This window comes from Colius striatus, chromosome 1 (genome assembly GCF_028858725.1).
Source record: "Colius striatus isolate bColStr4 chromosome 1, bColStr4.1.hap1, whole genome shotgun sequence".
NCBI classification, from domain to species: domain Eukaryota; kingdom Metazoa; phylum Chordata; class Aves; order Coliiformes; family Coliidae; genus Colius; species Colius striatus.
The window spans coordinates 9,978,186-9,999,099 of NC_084759.1; positions in this window are offsets into that span (position 1 = coordinate 9,978,186).

Consider the following 20,914-nt stretch of genomic DNA (forward strand, 5'->3'; position numbering starts at 1 on the left):
GCAACACTATTTTTTTTCCCAGTGCAACTTTAATTCCCTCAGAATTACTGTTTACTGAGTGCTCATCATTATTAGTTATACATTGCTTTCATGTATTTAGACATGAAGTATGCAGAGAAACTTAAGAGAAATCTCTGAAAGGAGGAAGTAAGTCACCTTTCTGGCTTCTCTCAAAACTTTTCCACACCAGAGAACCTGAGAGTGGCACCATGTAGATATAGCCATACTCTTAGACTAAACGTCCCCAAGAAAGGACATTGCTCCCCAAGAAATTGTTGCTCAATTGGTCCTCTGTGTTGCTCAATTGATGTCACGTTCCTTGGCATGATTTTGGCCCATGCCAGATAGCACAGACCAGGGACTTTTCTCAATAGATTGGATAGATGGAATCACCCTTTTCTGAGGTCAAGTTGTGCCATGCCATATACCCTCAGGACTAAAGAACTGGCTCTTGCCCATTATATTTACTGGAAAAGACATGCAAGTCCTCTTACAAAGCAGCATAGGAAAGATGGTCTCTACATTGACTAAATAAGGTGCCCAAGTACTTCATATTTCTACAGATAGATTCTCTAAGTCATGACACTGAGCAACAAAGATACAGAGAACCAATAAACAAGAAAAAATTAACCATAGTGCATGTCTTAATACAGGCCTGAATTGGACCTGTATTATTATAATTATTGGCTACAGTGGAAACAATGTGACCTTTCAGAGAATGATTTTTAACAAAAGAGACAAAGAAAGATGCAATAATACAATAGTCTTTGTAAATTATTCTGGAAGCTATTGTACTTGCCCAGAAAGAAGGTGATCAGGGTCTTCCTTAGCTTGAGGGCATTTGAACTTAACTAAGGACCCAAAGAGAAACTAAGCAAGTCTGAGACTGTGTCTGTGACCCATAAAATGAGGTCTCTTCTGTAAACGACTCAGAGAATCACAGACCTCTGGAGATCATCTGTCCAACCCCCCTGCTCAAGCAAGGTCATCTAGAGCCAGTTGCCCAAGAGCACAAAATAATAGCATCATTTAGGTTGAAGATCATCAAGTCTAATGATGCACTGCCATGTCCACCACTAAATCATGTCCCTAAGTACCACATTTACATGTGTTTTTTACAGAGATTATGACTCCACTACTTCTGTGGGCAGACTGTTCTAAAGCATAACAACTTTTTCGGTGAACAAATTTTCCTAATACTCAGTCTAAATCTGGTACAACTTGATGCTGTTTCCTCTCATCCTACCATTGTTACTTGGGAGAGGAGCCCAACACTCGCCTTGCTACAACCTCCTTTCAGGTAGTTTTAGAGAGTGAGAAGATCTCCCCCCCAGTCTCCACTACTCTAGACTAAACATCCTGACTTCTCTCATCCTCTCCTCATCAGACTTGTGCTCTAGATCCTTCATCAACTTTGTTGCCCTGCTTTGAATACTCTCCAGAGCCTCAGGTTTTTTTAGTGAAGGACTCAAATATTGAACACAATGTTTGAGGTGCAGCTTCACCAGTGCCAAATACAGGGGGACAATCACTTCCTTGGTCCTGCTGGTCACACTATTTCTGATACAAGTCAGGATGCCATTGGCCTTCTTGGCTACCTGGGCACACTCCTGGCTCATGTTCAGCCACTGTTGGTTAACACCCCTAGGTCCTTTTCCACAACAGCTTTCCAGGCACTCTGCCCCAAGCCTGCAGCATTGCTGTGGGATTGTTGTGGCTCAGCTGCAGGACCTGGCACTTGGCTTTGTTGAATCCCATACAATTGGCCTTGACCCATCACTCCATCCTGTCAGGTTCCTCTGCAGAGTCTTCCTGCCCTCAAGCAAATCACCACTCCCATACAACTTGGTGTTTGCAAACTTACTGAGGTTGCACTTGATCCCTTCATCCAGATCATTGATAAAGAAGTTAAATAGAGCAAATCCCAACACTGAGCCACGGGGAACACCACTTGTGACCACCCAGGAACTGAATGTCACTCCATTCACCACTACTCCTCTTCATAATGATCTAGATGATGAGATGAAAAGCATGCTTACCAAATTTGTTGATGTCACTGGAGTGGATTGTGTGGTGGAAACATCAGAAGATGAGTCATCTTATAGAGAGATCTGGACAGGCAGGAAAAGTGAGTAAGAGAAAACTAGAAAACTGTATGGAGTTTAACCAATACAAGTGCAATGTCCTGCACCTGGGATTAAATAACCAGTGAACCCAATACAGGTTAGGATCTATGTGGTTAAGGATCAGCCACACTTAAAAGGGACCTGGGGGTCCTGGTGGACACAGGCTGAACATGAGTCAACAGCCACTACAAGAACAAAGACAAATCAGATTGTGGGCTGCATCTATGGGGAGACTGCACACAGAGATGGAGATGTGGTCCACTTTACTCAGCACTTACCAGGCTGCATCTGGAGTACTGTGTCTAGTTTTGGTTCCTACAGTTTAAAAAAGACACAGACAGACTGGAGAAGGTCCAAATGAGTCCTCAAAGATGATCAAAGGTCTGGAGAATCTGCACTATGAAGAAAGACTAAAGAATGATGTCCTTTCTCCCTGAGGAAAAGGCTCAAAAGGAACTCATCACAGTATTCCAGTACTTAAAGTGTGCCTACAAGGGAACAGAGGCTCTCTCTTCACAAGGAGCCACATGAAGAAGACAAGGGGCAACAGTTACAAGTTGCACTGGGAGACTTTTCCTCCTTATATAGAAAAGAAATTTTTCACAGTGAGAACAATCATTCACAGGAAAAACCTTCCCAGGTATGTGGTTGAGTCCTCATCACTACAGGATTTAAAGACACGACGGGACGGGATGTGAGATAATGTCATCTAGTCTCCCTTTCCCAGAAAAGATTGGATCAGATTGTCTTCTAAGGTCCTTTCTAACACAGGTTCTAGATTTGAGAGACTTGTGGTGTTATATAAAACTGATTATAGAATGTTTTAATGGGACCATAGGAGTCTGCAAGATACTTTATGGAACATTCAGAGGAAAGACCAAAGGAAGAAATCAAAAAGAAATCAAGATGACTTGATAAGGAACAAGTATGGGTAAATGGGGAGGAGGGAGACATAAACAGGGTCAGTCATGGGTAAACAAGCTGCTTCTCTTTACATTTGTTTGACCAAGTCCTGTTTCTGGTCACTACAGACTCTCACATCTTCATACTAAATCCTATGTGTGACTTGGCTTTTTTGAGAGTGCCTTGCAGTCCATGCACATGTGTAAGCATATGTAGCTACCAGTGAACTTTAAGCAGGATGAGAGGACTGAGGTCCAGCAACTGAAGACCACAAGCCATAGAGGTCCATAGATCGGGAATCCAGTGACTGCAGGGCTTGGGGAGCCAGTCAGTAAATAAACCAAGTGTCTGTCAGCTCCTGGAGGGACAGAGGTGTGTGTATGTGCATGTACGTGAGGTCATTAGCAAATTTGTGCCCTCAGCAAAGAGAGAAATAGCATCAGGCTGTCTCCATCATTCATGTTTATATGACTAAAGTTTATTCTTATGTGGGTGCCAATATTCCAGCACTTGATCTATTGGACTGGACTGGAGGAACCCAAGGGATCTTAGGCCCAGCCAATGTCAGCTGTATTGGGCTGGAAAGTTGAAATCTCCTCAGTTCAGATTACCTTAACAGAAGACTTATAGCACCAAGCCTTCAGGGATTTAAGGAATGCCTAGGGCTATGTCATTTGCTTCCTCCAAATTGCTTAAACCACAGTACTGTAAATCCCATTGGCATTTCTATCACCTTACCTTCTTCAGCAAGTCACTTCTGGTATGCAAGGAACTGAATGACATGAGTTAACTGTACAGCTGCAGTGGGAAGAGAGCATTTGAGACTGTTTCAGTATCAACACATAAACTTTGATTTCAAATTACTTTAGATGAGTAAGAAGTAACTTAAATCAGGACATAAGAAAATGTTGGTGGTTTGAACATCATCCAGTGGGTTAGTACTTTTTCCCATTGAGACCAATTTTCATTTCCATCAACAATCTTCCTAAAATAGTAAGAGGTATTTCCTATATCTCTTCACTTCAATCTTTTGTTATGGTGAATAAAATGTTTTATTGTCTCAAAGAACGTTTTTGATGGTAAAAAATTACAATTGGCTTAAACAATTATACTTCTTAATGAGCTCATGAAAGTGCCCCATATGACAATTTTAATTCCATAGCAGAATAAATGCTAATAATAGAGGATTTTTATGGATAAGCAAACAAAATGAGTTGTAATCTCACATCTGTGTGGTATATCCCATATATGTAACAGAAATGCCAAGACAGGGAGAGAAGAAATCCATTCCAAACATGGGAATTTCTTACCAAAAAAAAAGGTAAACAAGGATTTAAGAGGCCAGTTGTCTGTAGTCTCACTTAAAACTTATTCTAAAACTGTGGGTTCGTCATACCAAAGAAAAAATTTCTCATTTCTTTGTGCTTTAGAATAATGCTATTTCTCTGGAAGGCCTCATAAGTTCTACATTTAAGAGGATGGATCAGGAGACAGACAAGACACAAAACATGAACTTTACTCAAGGGTATCTGGCTATTTATACAAAAGGAAAGGGAATTTAGACTCTGCAACTACCATCTCAAGTCACTGTGCTATTGGCGACTGGTACAAGAAGGCCACTCCTCTGCATTTAAGTACAGTCCAAATTCAGGCATTTGCTTTGACATTTAAGCAGATGACTCATTAAATGCTGTGAGTGTCTGGAGGCAGGGATGCACTTCATTGTTTTTTTTTTCTCTTGGCAACCCGCTATATTCTAGAATACAGGGATGCTTAAAAAATTTTCATCAGTAGATCCTGCTTGCTTTAAAAACAAAACCAGGATCTTTCTTTTTCAAATTTGTTTATGAGAAGTTCATAAAGACTCCTGGAGTTACTTCATCTTCCTTCCTTGATCAGAAGGACATGAGCTTCAGTAATTGCTCATATTTAAATTAATATGGACTCCAAATCCAAAATCTTTGATAGAGACAACTGAAACACTGGACTGAAGTTGACATTGCTAAGTATATGCTTGTGCTTTGGCAGCACTCACTGAAATGGAAAGGGAAGGAAAAGCAATAATACAGATATATGTTATTCAGGATTCAGATGGCTTAGAGCTACTTATTGGCTGATAGATGTAAAACTAGGAGTTTTAAAGTATATATTCATGGATAAACTGAACTACTCATGTGCCATTCTGACCCTCTGAAGAGTAATACTATCACTACGAGCAGGTAGAATTCTCATCTATATTAAGTGGTACATGCACATCCATCTCATCCCTGTCACTCTGTAGGAAAATGACTTAGAGGGAAAATACTTTCAAGAAACTCTTAATGGAAGAATGCAGTATATACAGTGAAAGAAGACTCTCAATATGATGTCAGAAGCGAAATTAGAAATCAAATACACTTAGTGGAGATTGCAGACAGGGAAGAAGGCAGAAAGGAGTGGAAAAGGATGGAGAGGAAGGTAATTAAATCAGTGCAACATTTCCTATTCCATATTTGAACCATCTGAAATAATAAGCTGTGAGTAAGGGAGGAACTACACAAAGAGAAAGTTTATAAGGGGAAGACTCATGTATCTGTTTTGTTATGTAGAGGAGGAAGCAGCAGAAACTTTCATGTCATGCTTAGACAACTGTACAGTCTTTGCATCACTTTCAAAAGTCAACCACATTGGGGCAGGTGAGAACATGGAAAAATGTATAGTCATACTGCCTTCACAATGGGAAATGATACTGGTCTGGTGTGCTAGTAGAAGTTCAGAAGAGCCTGTGATGATATTTACACAGCTCTCCAAAAGCATTTTTTATCTACAAAACAAAAATCAGTTTAAAAGCTATATTTTAAAAAATTATATAGAAATTATTATCAGTATTTTGCCTTAACTGACAAAACTGATGGCAAAGTCTTCCGACTGCAATGGAGGATATGAACTAGGCATTGAAAGGGAAATTCAAATTGTAACTGCTCATCAGTGGTAATTTGTGACCAAGGAATGATCAGGCATGGAGGGCCAGAAAGCTCATCTACAGAAGGGATTAAACTGTCTGGAAGCAGGAATGCCAGATGCAGGACTTCTTGGAAAGGAGTGAAATTTTTCTTGATGATTAGATAGGAAACCTCCTCAGCACTGTCTTATAGATGATCCTAGAATAGAAGGGTTGGTGTTCATCTTTAGGCAGCAGAATGGATTTTGGGAGATGAATCCAACAATGGGCTGAGTCGCTCCACTGGTGCTGGTGCAAGTGTATACAAGGAATTGGCTCATGATACATATTTACAGACTCCTTGTAGAATCCAGCCCTTGGGAAGACCAGTCCAGCAAGGATAACAGGATGGTCAAGACAGCAGAGGACTTGCCCTGGGTGGAGGAGGAAGAGATTAAAGACTTGTTGGCCAAGCTTAAGGCTCATAAGTCAATGTGTCCTGATGGGATGCATCCTAGAGCGCTGAGAGAGCTGGCTGATGTGATTGCTAAGCCTCTCTCCATCATTTTTGAACAATCATAGAGGACAGGTGAGGTGCCTGAGGACTGGAGAAAGGCCATTGTCACACCAGTCTTCATAAAGGGCAGGAAGGACAACCCAGGAAACTACAGGTCGGTCAGTCTCACCTCCATCCCTGGAAAGGTGATGGAACAACTCATCCTGAATGTTGTCACTGAACATATGAAGGAAAAGGTGGTTATCAGGGGGAGTCAACATGGCTTCACCAAGGGGAAATCCTGTTTGACCAACCTGAAAGCTTTCTATGAGTGGCTAGTTGAGGGGAGAGCAGCAGATGTCATCTACCTTGACTTCAGCAAGGCTTTTGACACTGTCTCCCGTAACATCCTCATCAGAAAGCTCAAGTAGTGTGGCTTGGATGAGTGGACAGTGAGGTGGATCGAGAGCTGGCTGAATGACAGAGCCCAGAGGGTGGTGATCAATGGCACAGAGTCAAGTTGGAGGCCTGTAGCCAGTGGAGTTCCAGAGGGATCGGTTCCAGGGCCAGTCTTGGTCAATATCTTCATCAACAACCTGGGTGAGGGGACAGAGTGTACCCTCAGCAAGTTGGCTGATGGCACTAAACTGGGAGGACTGGCTGATTCCCCACAGGGCTGTGCTGCCATTCAGTGGGATCTCAACCAGCTGTAGAGTTGGGCAGAGAGGAACCTCATGAGGTTCAACAAGGACAAGTGCAGAGTCCTGCATCTGGGAAGGAACAACCCCATGCACCAGTACAGGCTGGGGGTCAAACTGCTGAAGAGCAGCACTGCAGGGAGAGGCCTGGGAATCCTGATTGATAATAAGCTAAACATGAGCCAGCAATGTGCCCTCGTGGCCAAAAAGGCCAATAGCATCCTGGGATGCATCAAGAAGAGTGTGGCCAGCAGGTCAAGGGAGGTTCTGTTCCCTCTCTACTCTGCCCTGGTGAGGCCTCATCTGGAGTCCTGTGTCCAGTTCTGGGCTCCTCAGCTCAAGAGGGACAGAGAACCTCTGGAGAGAGTCCAGCGCAGGGTAACCAAGATGATCATGGGACTGGAACATCTTTCATATGAGGAAACGCTGCAGGAACTGGGGCTGTTTAGTCTAGAGAAGAGGTGACTGAGGGGAGATCTTATTAACATTTATAAATATCTAAATGGTAGGTGTCAAGAGGTTGAGACATCCCTTTTTTTTATTGTAGCTGCAACAGGACAAGAGGTAATAGGATGAAGCTGGAACACAAAAAGTTCCACTTAAATATAAGAAAAAAATGTTTCACTGTTGAGGTGAGGGAGCCCTGGCACAGGCTGCCCAGGGAGGGTTGTGGAGTCTCCTTCCTTGGAGGTCTTCAAAACCCACCTGGACATGTTCCTATGTGACCTGATCTAGGTGACCCTGCTTCTGCAGGCGGGTTGGACTAGATGATCCCTAAAGATCCCTTCCAACCTCTACCATTCTATGATTCTATGATTGTTTTTGTTTGTTTGGGGTTTTTTTATATTTAAGTGTAAATGTGTTTAATTCACCTCAAGGGGCACAGTAAAAATTCTCCAATAGCATGCCAACCACAGGAAGTGAAATAAGAAAGGTTACAGAGTACCCATAAACTCTGGCACAAGCTCTGTGCAAAGCTAGTGAAAGCTCTCATCCAAATGCAGAAGAAAAATGGAGTTATTAAAAACTGAAGAGATCATCAGTAGCCTGGAGAAAGCAGAGAAATTATCAAAAATGTACAAACATAAGCAAGGGAACTTCATATAAGTTTGTATTAAAAAAACCAAACAGGAGGCAAGGGATGATGAACACCACAAAATGGTGAAATCACAAAAGCAACGTAAAAAGAGAAAAGAAAAAGGTCCTGCACATGAAGTCACATGCAGTAGTTGTGCACGAAAAGAACTTCTCCCTCAAAACCTCCAGCAAGAAATACAGATCAGTTAATGCACAAAACCTCAGAAGCATCAGCCCAAGGGATGAAGTTTTGCAGCCAGGAGAGTACAGCATGGCTCTTCACTCTCCATTTGTTTGTGCTTTTGCTTTGCCTGTGTCTCTGAACCTTTGCCAGCTGCATAGGAAACTGAGCACCATGGAGTCAGCAGCAGAAGGAATTTACCTAGTCACAAAAACTTCCTATGGGAAACGGAAATTAAACATCAGCCATGAAAAGTTAGAGTCCAGCAAGAGGTAGGAATGGTTACATACTCACAGCAGAATATTACATAGCTTGAATTTAGTCTTGCAGCACAGAGGGTCAGGCAGAAGGCTGACAGCAATGTCTCTTCTTCCTAAAGCTCAAACTTGAAAGATATCTACAGGACAGATAGAAAATAAAAAATATCAAAGCACATAGACAATTTTGACTCCTTCACAACTAAATTGCTAAAAGATTGCCAAGACTTTTTTTGAAAGATGTTGTCTAAGCACACCACATCTGAAGTGAATGATTCAGTGGTGTATAACCTGGTTCACAGAGTAACCAAACAAATGCAGAAAGCACTCATATTTACTAAAGAAAAATAGTCCATGACCTGGAAAACATTAAGGTAGCAATTTAAGCAAAGCACTACAGAGAACTTACTGCTAAAAGCTCTCCACTGGCTCAGGACAATTCCAGTAGAAAAAAAACCCCAAAACCCTACAACAAAACACTATTCTCAATATAGGATGTTACAGACAAATACTGGCACCATCGTTGACATAAAGCAAGCAGCTACCTCACCACATGTTGAATGGCAAGAAAGAGATGGAAGCAGTCAAAACCACTGTTTGGCATCCAAACCAAAGCAAATTGCTGCATTGCAGAAAATACAGCATAAAAATGTGTAGGGTCTCTGAGCAGATGATACTTCCAGACTACTGCCCTGAAGAAAGCAACAGCTATTCATCACCAAGGCCTTCTGTGTCTTCCAAGAATTGTGATTGCCTTCAGTATCACATATAGATACAACATATCAACACAACTAATCTGGAGATAAAAAGCTTTCAGACCATTTTGCTGGTACCCCAGTCCTCTTAGATGCATATGGCTCTCCTCTTGCCCACACAGATGAAGTTTTTTCAAAGCAGACCTACTGGGGGAGGTTGCCTGTGCAATAGCTTAACTTTGTTTCAGGTCAGGAGATGAGCATCCAGTTCCTGAGACGAGAAGCACTGCTAGATTTCATTATTGACACCCTGCTGTTCTTCTCTCCTGGGACCTGTGATCTCACCCCCATTCCAGATAAAAGCAAGATGGAGGGTCCCCATATCTAATGCAGTAAATGCAAAATTACTTCCAGGACTCCTAGAACAAAAAAGACACTGCTAGCTGAGGAGAGAGGATTCACATCATTGTCTCCTTCCATGTAGCCTTCTCACATAGCAGGGAAGTGTGACACATTAACCAAAGACATATGCATATGGACAGAGGCCTTTCCCTTAGAAATGTGAACAATTAGCCAACTTCAACCTGTTAAAAGTCACAAAGATAAGCCTATCTGAAAAGAAAATATTCTGTGGTATAGATGACAATTTGCCTCCACAGTAAATCTATCCCTGCCAAAGAAATGCCATTGCCAACAGGTCTAGGGGGAAATGTAAACTAGACTTTATTTTCCCAATAAACTGCACAAACTGTAACTGCTGATTGTACACTGATATTCAGCCTCATGGGAATGAGAAATTACTGGAGGGTATCTAAATGACCATTACAGGGAAAGCAGTAAAGTGTTTTAGCAAGCAAAGTGTCTCTGGCTGTGCCATTTTAAGAGCGAGGATCTCAGTTTGCTTGGAATGATTTTATGCATTTTCCTTTGGAATGGACACTTAGTCATCATCACTTAGTCATCATCAGAGCACGGCCAGTCAGATAGTAAATGTGCATTGGCAGTTACAGTTGCTAAAGGTCTATTAAAGAACATGGTGGAAAGCAGCATAAATATACTGTCATGACACTCCTGAATGGAGAAATCTTTCCAGAGGCCTTCATACCAGCGTGACACATAGTTCAAGATATAACCCTACATGCAAGTGTATAACCCCAGGACCACTTGCAGCAGACAGGTAGACACAGATACATAGGTATAAGAGTTGATTGTGACAGATAAGCAAAGAATCTCCCAGATTAACAGTATAGAGACTCTGCCATGATGGAATTAGTCCTCCATGAAAAAATGTAAATTTTGTTTACTCCTGTATGAAACTCCCGTTCTTACTGTAATTGCCATTTATCTTTCCTCTTTCTTGGGGAAACTTAAAATGAGAAATTCACTCTGTCAACCTGGAAATAGAAAAATACATCATTGGAGGCTCCTACCATACCTGGTGCACTGTCCTTCAGATTTGGTGTTTTGATGAACTCCTTCCCAGTAATGTACCTATTTTCCATGAACATGTGCTCAAAGAAAGATAAAAAGCTTATGTTCTAAAGAGGAGCTAAGAAAGGACAGCCTGCCAGCTCCACAGCTGACCTCCCAACTGTGAGACTCCCCATTAAGGGAATCCTAAACAAGAAAGAGCAGCTGAGCTGCCCCACTTGGGCTAAGAGACCCTGTGAGTCCCTCAGAGTAGAAACTTCATTCTCATTTGTAGTTTAATTTTTTTTTATAAAGGCTTTGCACTTTACTACTTAACCAGGCCCTCTATGAAAGGCTCCAAGTCAGCCATCCCAATCTGACTTTGTGAGCACACCTCTGAAAGCACTACATTCAGGGACAGAAACCTACGGTCTCTGGACTCAAGGAATAAATCCTAAGTCTTGCTTTGTCATACTTTTTTTTTCCACATGGGCTTGAGGAGTGGACAATTGTAGTTAACTTTTAATATAAAGTCTTTGAAGCCTGACTTTCTGGATTGTATTTCTAATCCTGTTCATCAGCCAAGTGTGGGTTTTATCTGCTAATAGCATGTCTGCTGTGGACAGCACATAGTTATAGAAGTGCCTGAGCAATGCTGTTGTCAGCAGCTCACAGCCTCATTAAAGCATCAGTTCCTTATCAGCTGTTATTTTCCAGCAGGACTCCCTTTGTATGTCATCCTAACCTAAGACTTCTGTCTTCTGATGAGGGTTTTCTTTTGATATCAACAGGTATGAAAAACATAGAGGGAAAACCTGTCCTGGATTGCTGGATTAACTGTGACATTCCCAATTCCCTACCTAGAGCTCTTCAACTCGTTTTGAAGAAGAAAATGGGGAAAAAAGGCTGGGGAGAGGCAGGGTATATATGACTAAGGGGATAGAAGAAAATGGCGATACAGCTGCCTGGATTTCTATCCCCATTTCTCTACACTTTCCTTCTCTTCCTGGGCCTTGCTTGTTCTTTTTTCCTTGTGCCTAACACTACTTACTTTACTGCCTTTTAAATACAGACTCACTTGAGTTGGTCCTCAGTTCTCCTTTAGTGCCCATGACACCTTTGGGGCTGAGACATGAAGCTGTCCAACAGTGCCTTGGGGACACCTGCCATAGGGGTGCTTGGCCCACCCTGGGATTCATACAGTCCATTCCCCAACAACAACTTCTTCAGACCATTTCTAGTGTCCAGTCCACTGCATGGCCTGCTGCCTTCTGTTGTACCAGTTGTACCTGCAAACCACCACCCCAGTTTCTGTTTGTATCTTTGCTTGTTTCCACCAAGTGCAGTATTTACCAAAAGGTTAACGAGTTTGGTGATTTTATCAGTAACACTCAGCAAGCAGCAGCTACTGCTGTTTCCAGTGCCTAAAGAAAGCTGAAGCAGATGCAGCAAATTGTGAGAACCTGACAGAAGTATCTGGAAGCCATGAACCCCTGAAGAATGAAAGCTGAGGTAGCATGCCTGCTCCTGAATGGGCTGTTCAGCACCCCAGCAGCACTGGTGCTTGGCAATGGGGACAACACAGTAGGGCCATTTTTGTTTGTTCATTTAATCCTTAGCTACATTGATGTGCTCTGGCAGAAAAGAATTATCAAGTACGTCAGCCAAATCCACAAGTTCCCCTTCTTTTCTGTATCTGTGTCCAGGAAGCAACCAAGCATGGGACAGAGTAGAAATAGCTTATTTGTCACCCTGTGTCTTACTGGCAAACACAGCATTCAGATTTCAAAGGTCAAGTCACCTCCTGATCATGGACAAAAACCCACCCACTCAGAGGAAAAGGGCCAACTGCTCACACACCTACATGGAAAAGAAGATGGATTATTAGAGGATCTCAGGAAGGCATCTTATCTGCTCAGCAGGGCATTTGTGCTGGCCCTCTCCCACATTACACGCAAGTATGGAGTGCTGGGCTTCCACAGTGGCTGGGATGGGAGGGATTACTGGAGTGAGGCAATGGCACTCAACAAAAAGAAGAACATCTTGGGGATGAGTGATAAGAAACTAGGATTAAAGCCTCTGCATTTGAGCTTAGCAGTTACCGAAGCAGAGGAAAAAGCTCTTACTAATAATTACCTTGGTGAATCAGGCTCTAATTTTGACCTTGACTGCAATAAGGACTAAATAAGGTCAATTTATTGGGTATTAGCTAAGATTTCTCACCATGATCCCCCTCTGACTATTCTTTTGTCTGCCTGATCTTTGTTTTCCTTTACCTTCCTGCTGCTTGTTTTTCTGAAAGTTGAAAGTCACCCACAGATCTCTTTTCAGGTTCCTGAGGTACGGTTTGAAAAAGCCTGTGTCCTTTGGGTGTTTACCAAAGCACAGTCCTCTCCAGCCAAAGGACATTTGAGTCTCTTGAAGCTGATGTGGGAGCCTGTACAGAGATCTGCTGAGAGCATTCCAAGACTGGCAAAAACTTGCAGGCAGCGTGAGAAGCCAGTGGTGAGGATGGAATGGACAGCGACAATATGCATATGACTTCTGCAGGCTTGAAAAGGGAAAATGGAGAGAGGCAACACTCTCCCTGGAGACCTTGGGCTCTAAAGCGCTTCAGTCTCACCTAAGCACAAAGGGCTGTAAGATCATTGCAGCTTTAGGAAATTAATGTCTCTGCAGCTGAAGACAGAAATGAAAACAATCCATTATATGAAGTGCTGCCAATTATGGTTCTTTTATTCATGCACAGAAGTGACAAGCTGATACATGTCTGCCGAGAGCAAGATGTTTCTGCTCATAAAGTGTCCACTTCTCTCAGTTTAGATCCCTTCCTAGCCCTAAATACCAGGCTGACTTCTATCACTCTTGCTCAGATGGGCAATATAATGGAGCGTGACCTCTGTGGTAAATGCAAGGAAAGATGAGGACAAATGTGCTAGTCCCACAAGATGAGGTTAACAGCAGTCTGGAAGAGTGGAAAGGAAGCTTATATCCCATTAAGCATAATGTCTGATGGACCATTCTATTTTAGCATAAGCCTACATAACCATTCCTATTTTATTTTATCACCAACATACAAGGGCTATTGGAGGTATCCTCATTCCTGGCAAACAGTGTATTATTATGTAAACTACTCCATTATTCTTGATGGTGCAGCTTCCCGAATAATATATTCAATTCATATTTAATGTAAGTAAGAGTACTGTGAGGCCTTTCTTTGTATTATGTTCTATGTAATATACCAGAAATGTTATGACTTGTTTAGCAATATGTGCAAGAAAATAGAACTGTTCTCTTAGTGTTAATGATCTTTGTTAAATAAAATAGAAAGCATCTTAAAAAAGCAGAACTATAAAAAGACATTAATATTTTATAATATTCTTAAATAGCAATCTAATAAAATTAATAAAACTGTCTATTAATTGGGTCATTTTCATTTCTTGGGCTAAAAAGAAATAAGCTATGAACAGCAGTGGAGCCTGCAGTCTATGGAACATGGAATTTCCTTGACCAAAGAGGTATAAAGATTTTAGGGGTAAAAAGAGTCTTCCTACTCATTTCAAACCTCTTCTCACAAATGATGTAGTCTCCTGATCAACACAGCTCCCCTTCCCCACTATTGTGCCAACAGAGCTACAAAAGATCAAGAGGGATTATGGTATGGTTTGGGATTAAAGCAAAGTGAGAAAAAAACCCCACTTTTCTTAGGGATCCTGAAGATGGGAAAAATGCTTTGGGGTTCTACACTGGCTCTAGCATATGCTTCAGAAAAGGGATGATATGCTTGCCCAGACTGTTAGAAGGTTCAAAGCAGAAATAGCCAGGATATTGCAGTGACTAAGAACAGAGGGAGGGCTCTGCAGGCATTTCATTCCAAAGGTTTACTCACCACCATGTATTTGAGCTAACAGCAAGGAACAGAAAGTACCTGATGTAGAAGCTCAGTTTAAGGGAAAGATTGCTTTTCTTGCTAAACCCTTCACTGTCTCTCCACTCTATAGTCAATCTTTGGATGAAAATGAGAATTTTATAGTGTGTCCATCTACATCTAGCAGTTAAATCAGATTAATATATGTTATGAAAGTAAAGGACAGCAGCAATTTCATGCTTGAACACTTATTACCAAGTAAACATCTTTATGTGGGTAGTTTTTCAGAAACAGTTATGCTGAAATAGCTATTCCCATACAACTGCTCAGCCCTGAGCAGTTGTGAATGCACAACACTTGCACTGATTCACTTGCAATTAGCTTACTTAAATGTGGACTGATCTGTTGTGCTGGAGGAAAAATGTACAGGTACAAGCCGTCCTTTGATGAACCTCTTTGTAAAAAACATGACCATTTCAAAACAAGTTCAAATGTTTCATGAACAGTTCAGACTTTGAAAAGACACTTTTTGGATAAAAGCCTTTCCATTTAAAATGCACTAGCTGTCCCTCACAGTCCCAAGGCATCCATGTGTTTTGGAAGGTGCTGGTACCTAACACAAGATGGTATGAGACTTACTTACTCTTTACAATTTAACTTTCTTTACTTGAGTGCTCTTAGGTTTTATCCCCTGAAAAATATATATGACAGATAATCACCTCCCTTGTTGCAACAGAACAAGAGAGAGACCCTGTGGCCCCAATAATTTGTGTTTCTTCTTCCCATCCTTTCCAGTTAATGATTATCTTTTACTATCAGAGTTCTGCTTCAAGACCTCAAGTGAGAGCAAAGCTCCATTGGACATGACACTATGCAGACATAAAAGGATGATTTCTATTCCCAAAGAAAATTCCATGTTTTGAATTATCATGAAAATTTAAAGGTATTAACTTTCTCTACACATTGAAACATTTCGTTGACATACATAGTAGCTTCTTAATATTTAGATTCTCCCACCTCTGTCGTAGAGTTATAGGCAGTCATATGAAGGAACAAAAAGATACCTGATGTCTCCTTATTCCTTGACAGGCTTGTTAGGGAAATGAGCCCTAAACAGTTAAGGTACTAGCAACTGAGAAAGAAAAAATTCTTTTCAGGAAATCCTTTTAGTCTGATCATATGTGAAGTACAGAACTTTATTCAGTTCCTGTTTGAAGGTAATTTTTAATAAAAAATATTCCTCCTTTAAAATTGCCCTTACTAAAGGCCCTGCTATAACCTTATTAGTGTCATGCATTTTGAGATGGATTTTTTCTTTTGAGTAACACACTCAAAATGTGAATGTCTAATGCTATGTCTGACTCATATGTAGTTGTTTCCTGCTCACAGAGGCTATTGGGAACAGGTCATTGCTGCTTGTGTCAGCCAGGACCTGCTTGAGCATTACCTGGGAGTGTGCTCATTGGTACTTATCAACACCATAGGCTGGATGGACAGGTTATTAGCTGTGACAAAAACTGGCTGCACTGCCAGCATCAGAGGGCAGTAATCTGTTTCTCAGTGCCCAGTGGGCAGCCAGCAGTAAATGGAATACTTCAGGGCTGATTATCTTCATTAGTTACCTGGGTGATGAGGCAGAACAGACCCTGGGCAAATCTGTGGATTAAGTTAAATTGGAGGCATCTGATATACAGAGCAGTAGAACTACAGTTCAGGAGGACCTGGGTAAATTCAGGGATGAGACCAATAGACATTTCAAGAAGACTGGCAAGAAATGCCAGCTGCTCCATCTGGGTCAGAATAACTCCACTGTTACAAATGTGAGTACATGTGGGGAACTGACTGGCTAACTTGAACAGTTTTGGTGGACACGAAGTCAGTATCAGCCTAGAGCATGTTATCTTCACAATAAGACAAACTGCATAGCAGTGTTATGTGTGGAGGAGCCAGGGCAATAAAGGCAGGTATGAGCCTCCTCTACTTGCTCCTGGAAAAATCATACCTCACAAAACTCAGCCCAAGAGGGATGTGTGGAAACTAAAGAGTCCAATGGATGGCTATAAAGATGGTCAGTACCTAGGATTCAAACAAGTAGATTCATAGAATCAAGTAGATACTAAGAGTTGGCATTTGTTGGTGCAGTGAAAAGGAGGTTAAATGGTGACCTAATTCCAGCCTGTACATCTTGAAGGGGAGATAAAAAAAATACTTTCAGTAATATCAGAACATATATAAAGAACAGTAACAGTCACAGACTGAGATATGGGAGATTCAGATTGGATATAAAAGAAAATCTTTCCACCAGCATTGGAGCAGGTTGTCCAAGAAGGCTGACAATTTTCCATTCTTCAAGGTTTTCAAGTCAGATGGTAAAGTCACCTGCTTTAATGCTGGTGATCTTCAAGCTGGAAGTTGGAGAAGAGTCCTGCAGAGATCCCTTCCAACCAACATTAGTCCTAGTTCTTACATAGACGTAGCCTAAGGCTTTCATACAGCTTCAGGAAAATTTTGCTGTGTGGGTGCTGATGTCTCCAGTTGCCTTCTCCAACTTTATTCTGGTACTTAATGTCCCTGCTGAACTGTCAGAAGAGCCAAGGTACCTATCTCAGCTGCTGCCCAACAGTGATGGCATGCACACTGAGAACTGAGGCCTTAAGCACACACTCAGCTCCTCCCGCTCCAATGGGGATGAGGCTGGAACAAACCTTTGAAGATGCAGTAAGCTCTGATGCCACCATAGTGTTTTTCTGGGCCAACGGGATGTGCCAGATTAGACTTAACCATATTTGCAAGCACAGCTTTTTCAAGCACTGCCTTGATGAATGGAGCCATAGAACTGTTATCTCTCCTTCTTACTTGCACACTTCTAAATACATAGTTAATGAAGGAGATTTTTATTGAATGACAGTGTCTGTCTGTATCTCTGGGCAGTAATATTTACAAAAATGTGTTTGCTGAAAGGATTAGCACATAATAGGATTGTTCTAGTTTTGTATCCAGAGTGTTCAAAATTCATTTAGTCCCAGGGACAGACAGTCATAGGAAAGGCAATTGTAAAATTATTATTTAGGGCAGCAAAACACCCCTTTTTAAAACAATGTGACAGATTACAAAATGGCTGATCCCACTCTTTATGTGGTTATTCATTATCACCTGTTATCAGAAACAGATTTACCAATTCATAGATGTAAGGAGAACTCATTCTTTCCAATGAAACACTATGAATCTTTGCTTGTCAGCTTTATCCTGAAAAAGAATCTCACAAGAACAAGTCCTATTGTGCCCTCCCAGGCACAAGAGCTCTTTTACTCTGAACTGCAACCCTAACCTTCCCAGGAAATACAAACAGCTCGACATACTCCAAAAAAGCAAGTTAATTTATATCTCAATTAACAGTATGAGTAATCACTCATGTGACTGTCAAGTCAGATGACTGCTGCTCTTAGTTTAGATCTGGATTAATTCGGCACCCAAAACATCTTTGTGGAGCCAAGCAGTAGTGACAAGGCAGGTTTCTCTGCCTTGGATGTGCAACTGGAGTGAAAGAGCAGCCAAACTGAAGAAATGAGCACGTTGAACAGATCTCTCATGCTCTGAGACTATCCAGCCCAGGTACATGTCTGCTGGTAGAAGCCCACAATCTCCTGAATGGGCTTCTTTACATTTCTTTCTTTCTTTAAGCACAGTGTAGCCCCAGGGTTGAGGCAGCAGTGCTCCATTGCATCTATGCTATGCCAGCTGGAGCCTTCAGAGATCAGTGTGCTTCCTCATGCAACAGCAGCTCATTTGGGTGCCTCACTGGTGTACTTGTTGTCTTTGCTAGTTCGGGAGGAGAGGGAATACCTGTATTTTGATGTTACACTCACTTGCAGTGCCAAGCATCTTCAGATCAGGCTCCACATAGTGCAAGTTAAGCAAACAGACTGATGATTCTCTCTCATTACCGGGAGTGCCATCCCTTATCTACATTGTTAGTAAATGTGTATTCATACAGGAGATAGTTTGTTTAACCCACTATTATCAGTATTTTTTTTAATATGGATATGCTTTTTTTTTTCCTCAGTGGCTAAAAACAAACCCAATGTTGGACACACAATATAATGTTTCCCTAAGATTATCTATGTGTGCAAGAGAGATGGAGAACTTCGAGAGAGAGTCCAGCAGAGGACTACCAAGATGATGAGTGGACTGCAACATCTCTCTTACAAAGAAAGGTTATGAGACGTGAGATTGTTTAACTTGGAGAAGACTGACTGGCAGGATCTTATCAGTACTTTTAAATTCCTAAAGTGTGGGTGTCCAGAGTATGATGCCAGACTTTTTTCTGAAGTGCCCGGTGATAGGACAAGGGGTAACAGGCACAAGCTGGAACACAGGGAGTTCCACTGGAACAGGAGGAAAAACTTCCTTCCTGTTCAGGTGAAGGAGCCCTGCCACAGGCTGCCCAGGGCAGGGGTGGACTCTCCTTCTCTGGAGATTTTAAAACCTGCCTGGACATTTTCCTGTGAAACCTGACAGAGGTGAACTTGCTTTAGCAGGAATTGAACTGGATGATGTCTAGAGGTCCCTGCCAACCCCTACCATTCTGTGTTTCTGTGAAAGACTAAGCTGCTGAATACAGAAGACAGGTTGATTGTAACCTTCTGGGCTCCAGTGCTCCTAAAGTGCAAACCCTGTCATTGATATCTTCAGTGGGATTCATCAGACTTCATGTGTCTATCCTTGAGCCAGTGACTCTCCCTCAGTGTCCCAACAGGCACAGATATGTGCAATTTGAGGGCACAAGTCACTGTATCCTGATGCAGACACATAAAATAAATGCATTGGCTGAATGACAGTTTTTGTTCCTCTCCATTTCATGGAAGGGGACCCAAAGGGCTATCTCAGGTGTAAATGCTGAAACTGCAGACAGTTCAAGTTGTGTGAGGCTACTCCTAGCCCTGGTGCAGGCTGCTTTCCAACTTAATAACAGATAATCTGTTTGCAGAAAGAACTTAAAACTTTACCTTTAACTATTTATTTTCTTTTTATCTTAACAGTTTGAAGACCTAACATCACAAAGGATTATTCCTATTGTAAGATGTGAGGTTTACCTCTTTGGTCCAACAGATGCAATTTTCTCTGCAGAATACCCCATGTATTTGAGCACCGGTAGCCTGTTTATAAGAGCTCCATTTGCTCTCAAAGTAATACATATGCATGGAATGTACCTGTATCTTGAACAGCTCTCACAAAGATTTCTGATTGTCTAAGTAAACAAGGAATTCTTTTCTTTAAGTACATTCTTTCCCTTGTTGAAGGTTTTTGGAAAATAACTGCTTTTCACAGACATGCTAGCTCTCCTCAAAATAAACTCTCACTTTATCATCCTTCTTCTTGAAAATCTGACTTGTATTTTGCAAATCTTTTCATAGGATATGTGATTTTGTTTTTCTTTTGCACATTCTGTGGGATCTTGCTGATCTTGCAGTCCACTACATCCTATTCTGTTTTCCTTCTGAATATTTTGCAGCCTGACAAATTCTGATTGCTTTTCCTCAGCTTAAAAAAAGTGACTTTATCAGTTCTGTTTCTCTTTTGAATCCCTGATACCCCATCTGGGTTCAGATTCTGCAAAACATCCAAAACTGCATATTCAGCTCCACAATCTCAAATCTGTTATAAGTGATGCAGCAGTTTCTCTCTTTCTCTCAGCTTTTCCTATCAAGCTGCTATCTTTCAAATGCATCATTGCAGCAGAACACTCTTCAAATATCTGTTAACTGTCTAGCTGTCTTACTCTTCCTCACTCTAGTTTAGCTATTATATCTCGGATGTCCAAACATTAATATTCAAGTCAAAACAGCTACATTTCATATGTCTTCCTTTCCAGAAAGTCTATTTGCATTGATGAATAGATAGAATTCTTGCCAGCAGTGTTTCCTGTTGGCAGCATTTCTGGAGAATTTGAGGTGCTTCAGAGTTTTTAGCTTCTGCTCCAGTTTCTCAAGTCTTCCACTTTTCTTTTTCCACCTCCACTACTATCATGTAGTATAGCTAATGTGATGACTCACATGAACCTTGATTCAGAGCACATATCTCTGATGAGTCGTCATATAACAAAAGATAAATGAACCAAAATTGGAGAAAAGAGCTTGAGAGAAAGGGAGAGGGAGGAATTTTCATGCCTCATTCTTTGACAGACTGTTCATCAATTAACTGTAATAAATGACATTTCAAAAGCATGATGAGCCAAACCTCTTAAATGCCCAATCAGCTGTACAGCCTAGGAACTTCCATATCT